General features: G+C 42.6%; 2 non-coding genes across 2 annotated transcripts; both read left to right on the plus strand.

Annotated features, from left to right (window-relative positions):
* The first annotated feature begins 389 nt into the window (after positions 1–389).
* LOC138361906 (5S ribosomal RNA) lies at positions 390–508 on the plus strand. Its single transcript, XR_011227269.1, has one exon. It is a non-coding gene; the product is annotated as a 5S ribosomal RNA (ribosomal RNA).
* Positions 509–8497: 7989 nt separating this feature from the next.
* Positions 8498–8616, plus strand: LOC138361902 (5S ribosomal RNA). Its single transcript, XR_011227265.1, has one exon. It is a non-coding gene; the product is annotated as a 5S ribosomal RNA (ribosomal RNA).
* The last annotated feature ends 3386 nt before the right edge of the window (positions 8617–12002 follow it).

The raw sequence follows: 12002 nt of genomic DNA on the forward strand, positions 1-12002 counted from the left end.
TACGGCTCCGAAACCTGGATCCCATATCTTCTCTAAAATAGAAGCATTTGTTCATGTTCTTTGTAAAAGTATCATAAAGCAGGACAGATGAGACAAATATCATAAAAACTGAAGAGCAGATGAGCACACACATGTATGTATTACAAAAGAAAATCCACAAATTCATTAGAAATTGGCAGGGTAGGCTGAGGAAGTAGGTAGATGTAAAATGTCTGTAAATGGCGAAAGAACATAAACCCAAGACTGAATAAACGATGTTAAATATCCATGCCAAGGAGACAAAAATATGTTAGGATACAATTACCATTAAGACACCACAAGAAGGTCCGTATCCTGCCGTGATGACTAAAAAGAGTTGGTTATTAGCCACAATGTGTAGGCAGTCTCATGCCAACGGCCATACCACGTTGAGAACACCGCTTCTCGTCCGATCAGCGAAGTTAAGCAACGTTGGGTTTGGTTAGTACTTGGATGGGTGACCGCCTGGGAACACCAAATGCTGTTGGCAATAATGTTTTTTGTTTTGTTTTGTTTTGTTTCGTTTGTTTTTGTTTGAATGGCTGGCTGGCTGGCTGGCTCCACGGGAAATTCACGGAGTTGTGTGGAATAAGGCCTGGTAAAATGAATTAATATGTATGTCATGTTTAAAACAAACTCGCTTAATATAGTGTGTGAGGCTTTATACAAAAACAAACAACCAAAACAAAACAAAATATATATATATATATATATATATATATATATATATATATATATATATATATATATATATATATATATATATATATATATATATATATATATATATATATATATATATATATAGCTTAATCCGGGTTTGAACTCGCAACTCCAAGAATACGCATCACTTATATACACTTTACCACTGGACCACTGCAGGACACTTGATGCTGAGGTATCAATTTAATGACGTAAATGCCATTTCCACAAATAAATGATAATTTAAAAGTATTTGTATGTACAAATCTTTTCTGTTTAAAAGGCTACAATATCAGTTACTGATATAATTTGTGTTAATGTTTCTATACCCACAGGAAGGCATGTTTTTGCTTATATGTAAGGGGGTACGGAGAAGGAATCCACAGACCATCATTCCCCTTCCCCCCCCCCCCCTCCCACCTACTACCACCACTACCACCACCACCACCACCACCACCACCACTACTCACCACCAATCACCACCACCACCAATCACCACCAATCACCACCACCACACCTAACCGAAAACCCCCTAACACATCAACCCTCCCCCCAATCAACAGGCGAAATAATAACCCTCAAATGCCTGCCTGCCTGCCAGCCAGCCAATACTAACGGTCTTCTCAGAAAGAAAATCTCTTTGTATCTGTATTACTTGATGAAATGTATGATTCTAATAATGAAAATAAATTGTTATGTCGGTTGTATGAGCATAATGACCAATATGCACATGATATGAATGAATTAAATAGTGTAGTTTTAAGTAATTAGGTTGTAGACACATTAAGCGGATATGATATTTGACGCGTCCAGAACTGGTGATTTTTGGTTTAGTTTTAAATGCACCACCACCACCACCATTGCTTCCCCAGAGCCTAATTAAGGACCGGTAAAAGGAGTCAATATGTATGTCATCTATAAAACCAAAGAATGAATAAAAACACACACACACACACCTACATAATAGTACTAGGAAGATTGTATGGCATAAAAAAAAAAAAAAGTACTCCCATTGGGTCGTTTGAACTCGCGACTTCCAAAACACCAGCCACACACCTTACCACCCAGCCACCATAGAGTTGGTATAATTGTGCAACTTTAGTTATAAAACTAAAGTTCTTATTGTCTCAAATCTTATTGTCTGTTCTATGAAAAGGCATGATGTAAATTATGTATTTTTTGAATGATTGAATTGTAGGCACATTAAGCGGATTCGATATTTGATATATCCAGAAAAGGTGATTTCTGTTCAGTTTTAAAATGCATCACCGTTAACGCTAAAGGACTGGTAAAACGACTCGATGTTTGTCATTTTTAAAATAAACACTAAAACTAGGCCCTTAACATATATAATGTTTGAATATAAATTGAATGCATATAAATACAAAGTGGGAGTGGCTGGCTGGCTGGCTGGCTGGCTGGCTGCCCGCCCGCCCGCCCGCCCGCCCGCCCGCCCGCCCGCCTGCTTGCCTTGCCTTGCCTTGCCTTGCCTTGCCTGTCCTGTCCTGTTATTGCCTTGCCTTGCCTTGCCTTGCCTTGCCCTGCCCTGCCTTGGCTGCAGCTGGCTGGCTGGCCGTAAATCAACTCTTAACAACACCACACCACACCACACCATCACTCATCACCCATCACCCACCACCGGCCCCAGTCTCCCAGCCTCTCTTATATACCCGAGCAGGCCCTTTAAATTATTTGAATTGTTGCACTTCGGCCAATGGCACGATCGCTGCTGCTCAAACATATTCTGGTTCACAAGTATTATAATATATTATATTATATTATATTATATATATATATATATATATATATATATATATATATATATATATATATATATATATATATATATATATATATATATATATATATATATTCATGAAACACATTAAAACCTTGATCATTTATTCATTCATTACGTCTAGTGAAGAATTGCTTTTGTTCATTTGTATGATTAAAAATTGATAGAATATGAATTCCTCGCTTAAAGTAAAATATAAAATATATATTGGATTTATATGATTGGTTAATATTCCAAGTGATGCTGAATATCCCCTATAATTTTGTTTTGTTTGTTTGTTATGTACACATTTCACATGAAATCAATATAAATGTTATTATTAATGTTTGAAAGTTGATTGTCTACTTGAATCTCTCTATTAAAGTGTGTGTGGCTCCGGATGGAGCCTGGTTATGGTATTTGTCGTGGTGGGTGGCAGAAGTGCTTACTTCTTCTCTGTCTTCTTTGGCAAAAGAACTGCCTGAATGTTTGGAAGAACACCTCCCTGTGCAATGGTTACGCCAGACAGAAGTTTGTTGAGTTCTTCGTCGTTGCGGATGGCCAACTGCAAGTGACGTGGGATGATACGGGTCTTCTTGTTGTCACGTGCGGCGTTACCGGCGAGCTCCAGAACTTCGGCAGCGAGGTATTCCATGACGGCTGCCAGGTAGACAGGAGCGCCAGCACCGACGCGTTCGGCGTAGTTGCCTTTACGCAGCAGACGGTGAATTCTGCCCACGGGGAACTGAAGTCCGGCCCTGCTGGAGCGAGACTTTGACTTGCCCTTCACTTTGCCTCCCTTGCCGCGTCCTGACATTGCTGCTGCTGTTGTGGGTTTGTGGTGTTTTATGCCGGCCCGCAGATCGAGCTTCGTGTTATATACCCCGCTCAGGATCAAGGGAGTCCGCCACTGACCAATCAGCGCGCTCCGCCACGCGACCCGCTCTGAGCTGAGTCGCGAGCGGGATATAAAAGGAAAGCTCGACTCGCGCAAAAGTTCATTATTGTATCGCAACGCCAGCCAGCACGAGCATCATCATGCCACCCAAGGCATCTGGAAAGGCTGCCAAGAAGGCCGGAAAGGCCCAGAAGGCCATTGCCAAGGGCGATAAGAAAAAGAAGCGCAGGAGGAAGGAGAGCTACAGCATCTACATCTACAAAGTGCTGAAGCAGGTCCACCCCGACACTGGTATCTCTTCCAAAGCCATGTCGATCATGAACTCGTTCGTGAACGACATCTTCGAGCGCATCGCCGCCGAGGCTTCTCGCCTGGCCCACTACAACAAGCGTTCCACCATTACCAGTCGGGAGATCCAGACGGCTGTAAGGCTCCTGTTGCCCGGAGAACTGGCCAAGCACGCCGTCTCTGAGGGCACTAAGGCCGTCACCAAGTACACCTCCTCCAAGTAAACGGCTTACTTACTGCCCTGTGGTGGTGGCTTGGCCTCAAACCAACAAACTCGGCTCCATTGGAGCCACACTTTAATTTCTAAAGAGATTGTGAGTGTTAGACACCAACACTATTATAACAAAAACCTCTGTCACTGAAAGCAAATAGCTATAAAATGAGAATATTTATGAAACTGTCTGTGTGTGTTTCTCTCTCTCAGTCTCTGTCTGTCTGTCTGTCTGTCTGTCTGTCTGTCTGTCTGTCTGTCTGTCTGTCTGTCTCTGTCTCTGTCTCTGCATGTCTCTCTCTCTCTCTCTCTCTCTCTCTCTCTCTCTCTCTCTCTCTCTCTCTCTCTCTCTCTCTCTCTCTCTCTCTCTCTCTCTCTCTCTCTCTCTCTCTCTCAACACACATATAAACACTCGGTATCTTTTTTCTAGAGATTAGAGATTCATTGTTATGTTCCACATTAGGATTACTATGCAGGCCACCCTCTTAAGGTTTGAAAATGTCAAGAAAACGGTTAATTTAAAATGTCATCTCCTAACTTAACAGATTAAGCCAGAGGACCAAAAACAGAATAAAACAGGACAGGACAGTATGTCACTTATACAAGCTGCTTTTATTTCTAGTACAGTATGACAATTTTTTTTTTTTTTTTTTGGAGGGGGGGGGGGGGGGGAGGATCCTTGGCAGTGCATAAGAATGAAAAGCGACGGCATTTTGTTTGTAAGAGGACAGGTTGTACTACAAATGACTTGATTTATTGATATCACGTGTACAGTGTATGTATGACACCTAAATTATTGTATTTATTTATTTATTATATGTATAGATGAAGGTTAATTCATATGACTGATGCTAGGAATGTCTGAAATCTCCTTAGAAGGATATTTTGGCCCTGAGAAGGGCCGAGTTTGGTGTATACTAGGGTGGTCGTTTTAGCTTATGCACGCTCTCCACGGATACGGCGAGCAAGCTGAATGTCCTTTGGCATGATGGTGACACGCTTGGCGTGGATGGCACAGAGGTTAGTGTCCTCGAAGAGACCGACCAGGTAAGCCTCGGATGCCTCCTGTAAAGCCATGACGGCAGACGACTGGAAGCGAAGATCGGTCTTGAAGTCCTGGGCAATCTCGCGCACCAGACGCTGGAAGGGAAGTTTCCTGATGAGCAACTCTGTGCTCTTCTGGTAACGACGGATCTCACGCAGGGCGACCGTTCCGGGCCTGTAACGGTGAGGCTTCTTCACGCCCCCTGTGGCAGGAGCAGACTTGCGTGCTGCCTTGGTGGCCAGCTGCTTACGAGGAGCCTTGCCTCCCGTGGACTTGCGAGCAGTCTGCTTGGTGCGAGCCATGGTGAACAACTGTGGTTTGTGATGGCCGGCGCCGAAAAATTTTTGCTTATATACGCCGTCTCGAGGCGCTTGCTCGAGCGCCATTGGCTGCTCGACTCGCCTACGTCACCCCGTTGCCCCTCCCCTCCTTCCTCTGGCTGCAGCCAACAGGCAGCTCACCTCAAACACTATTATCGCTGATTTTGCTCTATTTTTTGGATTTGTGCAAAAGTCATTTCACAGAGACGTGAAACAGACGAGTAGGCAACTGCAGTTTTGAAAGCGTTGTGAGAAAGCCGTGTTTCTGCTCGAGTACAAGCATAAAGTAAGGACAGGCAGGAGTTAGGAGTTGCCATGCTACAAGTACGTCCGCTTGACGGGATATAGTCTGGGGAAATCGTGCCGAAATTTTATTATTATTCACACAACTTCAACACCATGACTGGACGCGGCAAGGGAGGCAAGGGACTCGGAAAGGGTGGCGCCAAGCGTCATCGTAAGGTGCTACGTGACAACATCCAGGGCATCACCAAGCCCGCTATTCGTCGCTTAGCTCGTCGTGGCGGCGTGAAGCGTATTTCGGGTCTCATCTACGAAGAGACCCGTGGCGTCCTGAAGGTGTTCCTCGAGAACGTCATCCGTGATGCTGTAACCTACACGGAACACGCCAAGAGGAAGACCGTCACTGCCATGGACGTGGTGTACGCTCTGAAGCGCCAGGGTCGTACCCTCTACGGATTCGGCGGATAAGAGCTTGGCTAATCCATCGATTCCACCCACCACCACCTCAAAACGGGACCTAATTAGGTCCCTATACTTTTTTACTGAAGGGCTTAATAGACGATAACATAAATTGTTTTGATATCAGCTAGCACATTGGGTCTTATGAAATCTATTTTTTATCCTCGCATGCTTAAAGGGACTCTGATTGGGGAGGGAGGGGTGGGGGGGGGGGGAAGGTTTGTTCCGTTATATACTAGCAGAGCAGGATCATTGGTGGTGGTGGGGGGGGGGGGGGTGAGGGAGAGAGAGAGAGAGAGAGATCTTTCCCAACTCTTCCTTTTTACATGAGTGAGCTACCCGTTTTATTCATTTTATCCTTCTCAGAGCTGTTTTGATAGTATCCAAATGATGGTAAATGAAAAGGGAGGACACGAATATCTACCCAGAATTCAGGACTGGCAATCGATATGCATGTTTGAGTGCGAATCTTTTTCTCTCTCAACTTAGGTATACGTTTATGTCGTACCTAAAAGCGAGAACCACACTATTGGGACAAGTATGCAAGGCCCAATTTTCCTAACAAGCACAGTTAATTTTGTTATTTTCGAACATTTCTTTCCAAATTGGTTTATCCAATTAACAGTATTATATTAAGATCATGAATTGCTGGGTTAGGTTAGGTTAGGTTAGCTTAGCTTAGGTTAGGTTAGGTTAGCTTAGCTTAGCTTGGGTTAGCTTAGGTTAGGTTAGGTTAGCTTAGCTTGGGTTAGCATAGGTTAGGTTAGGTTTGATTACAAATATTTCTATGTTAGATTTAACTCAAATTCAAAACAATTGCAGTCATTCGGCTTGTTAGTCAACTTGCCTCTAATAGGGGCAATTTGTCTAACAAGACTATTTAGTTTTGTGTGCATATATATATATATATATATATATATATATATATATATATATATATATATATATATATATATATATATATATATATATATATATATATATATATATATATATATATATATATTATAGCTTCAAGACTCCGAACCAATATAGAAGCATCAAGAGGAAGTGCTTGTGTTATGGGCCAATAGGCCTTCTGCAGTTACTTCCATTCTTATGTTTTTATTCCCATTGGTTCGTGTTTTATCTTGTGTAAATGTCAATCACCTCACCCAAAACTTTGGTACCATATCACCTCACCCATGTATATGTGTATATATATATATATATATATATATATATATATATATATATATATATATATATATATATATATATATATATATATATATATATATATATATATATATAATATACAGAGTAAATCTACCCCAAAAGTAATGATTTATTTGTCTACAAAACTAAACTCTTTTTGGAATCATATGAGGCCCCTCCACTGAGGGGGGAGGCCTGGATGTTTATTGTCATGTGTATTCATGCTGCTTGCATGTCGTCGTTTATTTTGCCTTTGTTGTTTTCTTGACAGCTTTCTTTGCCTTGGGTGGTTTGGGAGATTTTGAAGCTCTCTTTATTTTGGGCTTTTTGTTCCCAACAACAAGCTGCTGCTGCTGCTGCTTCTTTTTCAAGGCTGTAGGTGGTTTGTTGCTTGTGGCGGCTTTCTTGGGAGTTACCACGGCCTTCTTTGCTGCTGTAGATGGTTTCTTGGTTGTGGTGGCTTTCTTGGGAGTTAGAACGGCCCTCTTCTCTGCTACGGCCAGCTTGAATGATCCACTAGCTCCACTTCCCTTGGTCTGAACAAGAATGCCGTCAGCCACTGCTTTCTTGAGAAATCTTCGGATGTAAATGGCGATCTTGGCAGCCTCGACTTTGTTGTTGGCAACAACGTACTTCTTGATTGCTTGTAGAGACGAGCCCTTACGGTCTTTGAGTGCTGCGACCGCGGCTAGAACCATTTGACTAGTTTTCGGGTGAGCAACCTGGACGCGAGGTTTCCTGGTGGTGGCCACCACAGCAGCAGCAGCCGCAGCCTTCTTGGTAGGCTTTGCTTCTACCATGATGATGATGAGATAACCAAGGTGATGAGAGACGCTCAGACAGTCACGGGGGAATGATGCTGCCGCCGCTTGAGCCGAACCTATTTATGTGCCGGCACGGTACAGAAGCTGCAACCTGGCAACTCGTCCACCAATCACGACGGTTGGTTTTACGGCTCCGAAACCTGGATCCCATATCTTCTCTAAAATAGAAGCATTTGTTCATGTTCTTTGTAAAAGTATCATAAAGCAGGACAGATGAGACAAATATCATAAAAACTGAAGAGCAGATGAGCACACACATGTATGTATTACAAAAGAAAATCCACAAATTCATTAGAAATTGGCAGGGTAGGCTGAGGAAGTAGGTAGATGTAAAATGTCTGTAAATGGCGAAAGAACATAAACCCAAGACTGAATAAACGATGTTAAATATCCATGCCAAGGAGACAAAAATATGTTAGGATACAATTACCATTAAGACACCACAAGAAGGTCCGTATCCTGCCGTGATGACTAAAAAGAGTTGGTTATTAGCCACAATGTGTAGGCAGTCTCATGCCAACGGCCATACCACGTTGAGAACACCGCTTCTCGTCCGATCAGCGAAGTTAAGCAACGTTGGGTTTGGTTAGTACTTGGATGGGTGACCGCCTGGGAACACCAAATGCTGTTGGCAATAATGTTTTTTGTTTTGTTTTGTTTTGTTTCGTTTGTTTTTGTTTGAATGGCTGGCTGGCTGGCTGGCTGGCTCCACGGGAAATTCACGGAGTTGTGTGGAATAAGGCCTGGTAAAATGAATTAATATGTATGTCATGTTTAAAACAAACTCGCTTAATATAGTGTGTGAGGCTTTATACAAAAACAAACAACCAAAACAAAACAAAATATATATATATATATATATATATATATATATATATATATATATATATATATATATATATATATATATATATATATATATATATATATATATATATATAGCTTAATCCGGGTTTGAACTCGCAACTCCAAGAATACGCATCACTTATATACACTTTACCACTGGACCACTGCAGGACACTTGATGCTGAGGTATCAATTTAATGACGTAAATGCCATTTCCACAAATAAATGATAATTTAAAAGTATTTGTATGTACAAATCTTTTCTGTTTAAAAGGCTACAATATCAGTTACTGATATAATTTGTGTTAATGTTTCTATACCCACAGGAAGGCATGTTTTTGCTTATATGTAAGGGGGTACGGAGAAGGAATCCACAGACCATCATTCCCCTTCCCCCCCCCCCCCCCCCCCCCTCCCACCTACTACCACCACTACCACCACCACCACCACCACCACCACCACTACTCACCACCAATCACCACCACCACCAATCACCACCAATCACCACCACCACACCTAACCGAAAACCCCCTAACACATCAACCCTCCCCCCAATCAACAGGCGAAATAATAACCCTCAAATGCCTGCCTGCCTGCCAGCCAGCCAATACTAACGGTCTTCTCAGAAAGAAAATCTCTTTGTATCTGTATTACTTGATGAAATGTATGATTCTAATAATGAAAATAAATTGTTATGTCGGTTGTATGAGCATAATGACCAATATGCACATGATATGAATGAATTAAATAGTGTAGTTTTAAGTAATTAGGTTGTAGACACATTAAGCGGATATGATATTTGACGCGTCCAGAACTGGTGATTTTTGGTTTAGTTTTAAATGCACCACCACCACCACCATTGCTTCCCCAGAGCCTAATTAAGGACCGGTAAAAGGAGTCAATATGTATGTCATCTATAAAACCAAAGAATGAATAAAAACACACACACACACACCTACATAATAGTACTAGGAAGATTGTATGGCATAAAAAAAAAAAAAGTACTCCCATTGGGTCGTTTGAACTCGCGACTTCCAAAACACCAGCCACACACCTTACCACCCAGCCACCATAGAGTTGGTATAATTGTGCAACTTTAGTTATAAAACTAAAGTTCTTATTGTCTCAAATCTTATTGTCTGTTCTATGAAAAGGCATGATGTAAATTATGTATTTTTTGAATGATTGAATTGTAGGCACATTAAGCGGATTCGATATTTGATATATCCAGAAAAGGTGATTTCTGTTCAGTTTTAAAATGCATCACCGTTAACGCTAAAGGACTGGTAAAACGACTCGATGTTTGTCATTTTTAAAATAAACACTAAAACTAGGCCCTTAACATATATAATGTTTGAATATAAATTGAATGCATATAAATACAAAGTGGGAGTGGCTGGCTGGCTGGCTGGCTGGCTGGCTGCCCGCCCGCCCGCCCGCCCGCCCGCCCGCCCGCCCGCCTGCTTGCCTTGCCTTGCCTTGCCTTGCCTTGCCTGTCCTGTCCTGTTATTGCCTTGCCTTGCCTTGCCTTGCCTTGCCCTGCCCTGCCTTGGCTGCAGCTGGCTGGCTGGCCGTAAATCAACTCTTAACAACACCACACCACACCACACCATCACTCATCACCCATCACCCACCACCGGCCCCAGTCTCCCAGCCTCTCTTATATACCCGAGCAGGCCCTTTAAATTATTTGAATTGTTGCACTTCGGCCAATGGCACGATCGCTGCTGCTCAAACATATTCTGGTTCACAAGTATTATAATATATTATATTATATTATATTATATATATATATATATATATATATATATATATATATATATATATATATATATATATATATATATATATATATATATATATATATATATTCATGAAACACATTAAAACCTTGATCATTTATTCATTCATTACGTCTAGTGAAGAATTGCTTTTGTTCATTTGTATGATTAAAAATTGATAGAATATGAATTCCTCGCTTAAAGTAAAATATAAAATATATATTGGATTTATATGATTGGTTAATATTCCAAGTGATGCTGAATATCCCCTATAATTTTGTTTTGTTTGTTTGTTATGTACACATTTCACATGAAATCAATATAAATGTTATTATTAATGTTTGAAAGTTGATTGTCTACTTGAATCTCTCTATTAAAGTGTGTGTGGCTCCGGATGGAGCCTGGTTATGGTATTTGTCGTGGTGGGTGGCAGAAGTGCTTACTTCTTCTCTGTCTTCTTTGGCAAAAGAACTGCCTGAATGTTTGGAAGAACACCTCCCTGTGCAATGGTTACGCCAGACAGAAGTTTGTTGAGTTCTTCGTCGTTGCGGATGGCCAACTGCAAGTGACGTGGGATGATACGGGTCTTCTTGTTGTCACGTGCGGCGTTTACCGGCGAGCTCCAGAACTTCGGCAGCGAGGTATTCCATGACGGCTGCCAGGTAGACAGGAGCGCCAGCACCGACGCGTTCGGCGTAGTTGCCTTTACGCAGCAGACGGTGAATTCTGCCCACGGGGAACTGAAGTCCGGCCCTGCTGGAGCGAGACTTTGACTTGCCCTTCACTTTGCCTCCCTTGCCGCGTCCTGACATTGCTGCTGCTGTTGTGGGTTTGTGGTGTTTTATGCCGGCCCGCAGATCGAGCTTCGTGTTATATACCCCGCTCAGGATCAAGGGAGTCCGCCACTGACCAATCAGCGCGCTCCGCCACGCGACCCGCTCTGAGCTGAGTCGCGAGCGGGATATAAAAGGAAAGCTCGACTCGCGCAAAAGTTCATTATTGTATCGCAACGCCAGCCAGCACGAGCATCATCATGCCACCCAAGGCATCTGGAAAGGCTGCCAAGAAGGCCGGAAAGGCCCAGAAGGCCATTGCCAAGGGCGATAAGAAAAAGAAGCGCAGGAGGAAGGAGAGCTACAGCATCTACATCTACAAAGTGCTGAAGCAGGTCCACCCCGACACTGGTATCTCTTCCAAAGCCATGTCGATCATGAACTCGTTCGTGAACGACATCTTCGAGCGCATCGCCGCCGAGGCTTCTCGCCTGGCCCACTACAACAAGCGTTCCACCATTACCAGTCGGGAGATCCAGACGGCTGTAAGGCTCCTGTTGCCCGGAGAACTGGCCAAGCACGCCGTCTCTGAGGGCACTAAGGCCGTCACCAAGTACACCT

Source organism: Procambarus clarkii, unplaced genomic scaffold (assembly GCF_040958095.1).
Source record: "Procambarus clarkii isolate CNS0578487 unplaced genomic scaffold, FALCON_Pclarkii_2.0 HiC_scaffold_992, whole genome shotgun sequence".
Lineage (NCBI taxonomy): Eukaryota > Metazoa > Arthropoda > Malacostraca > Decapoda > Cambaridae > Procambarus > Procambarus clarkii.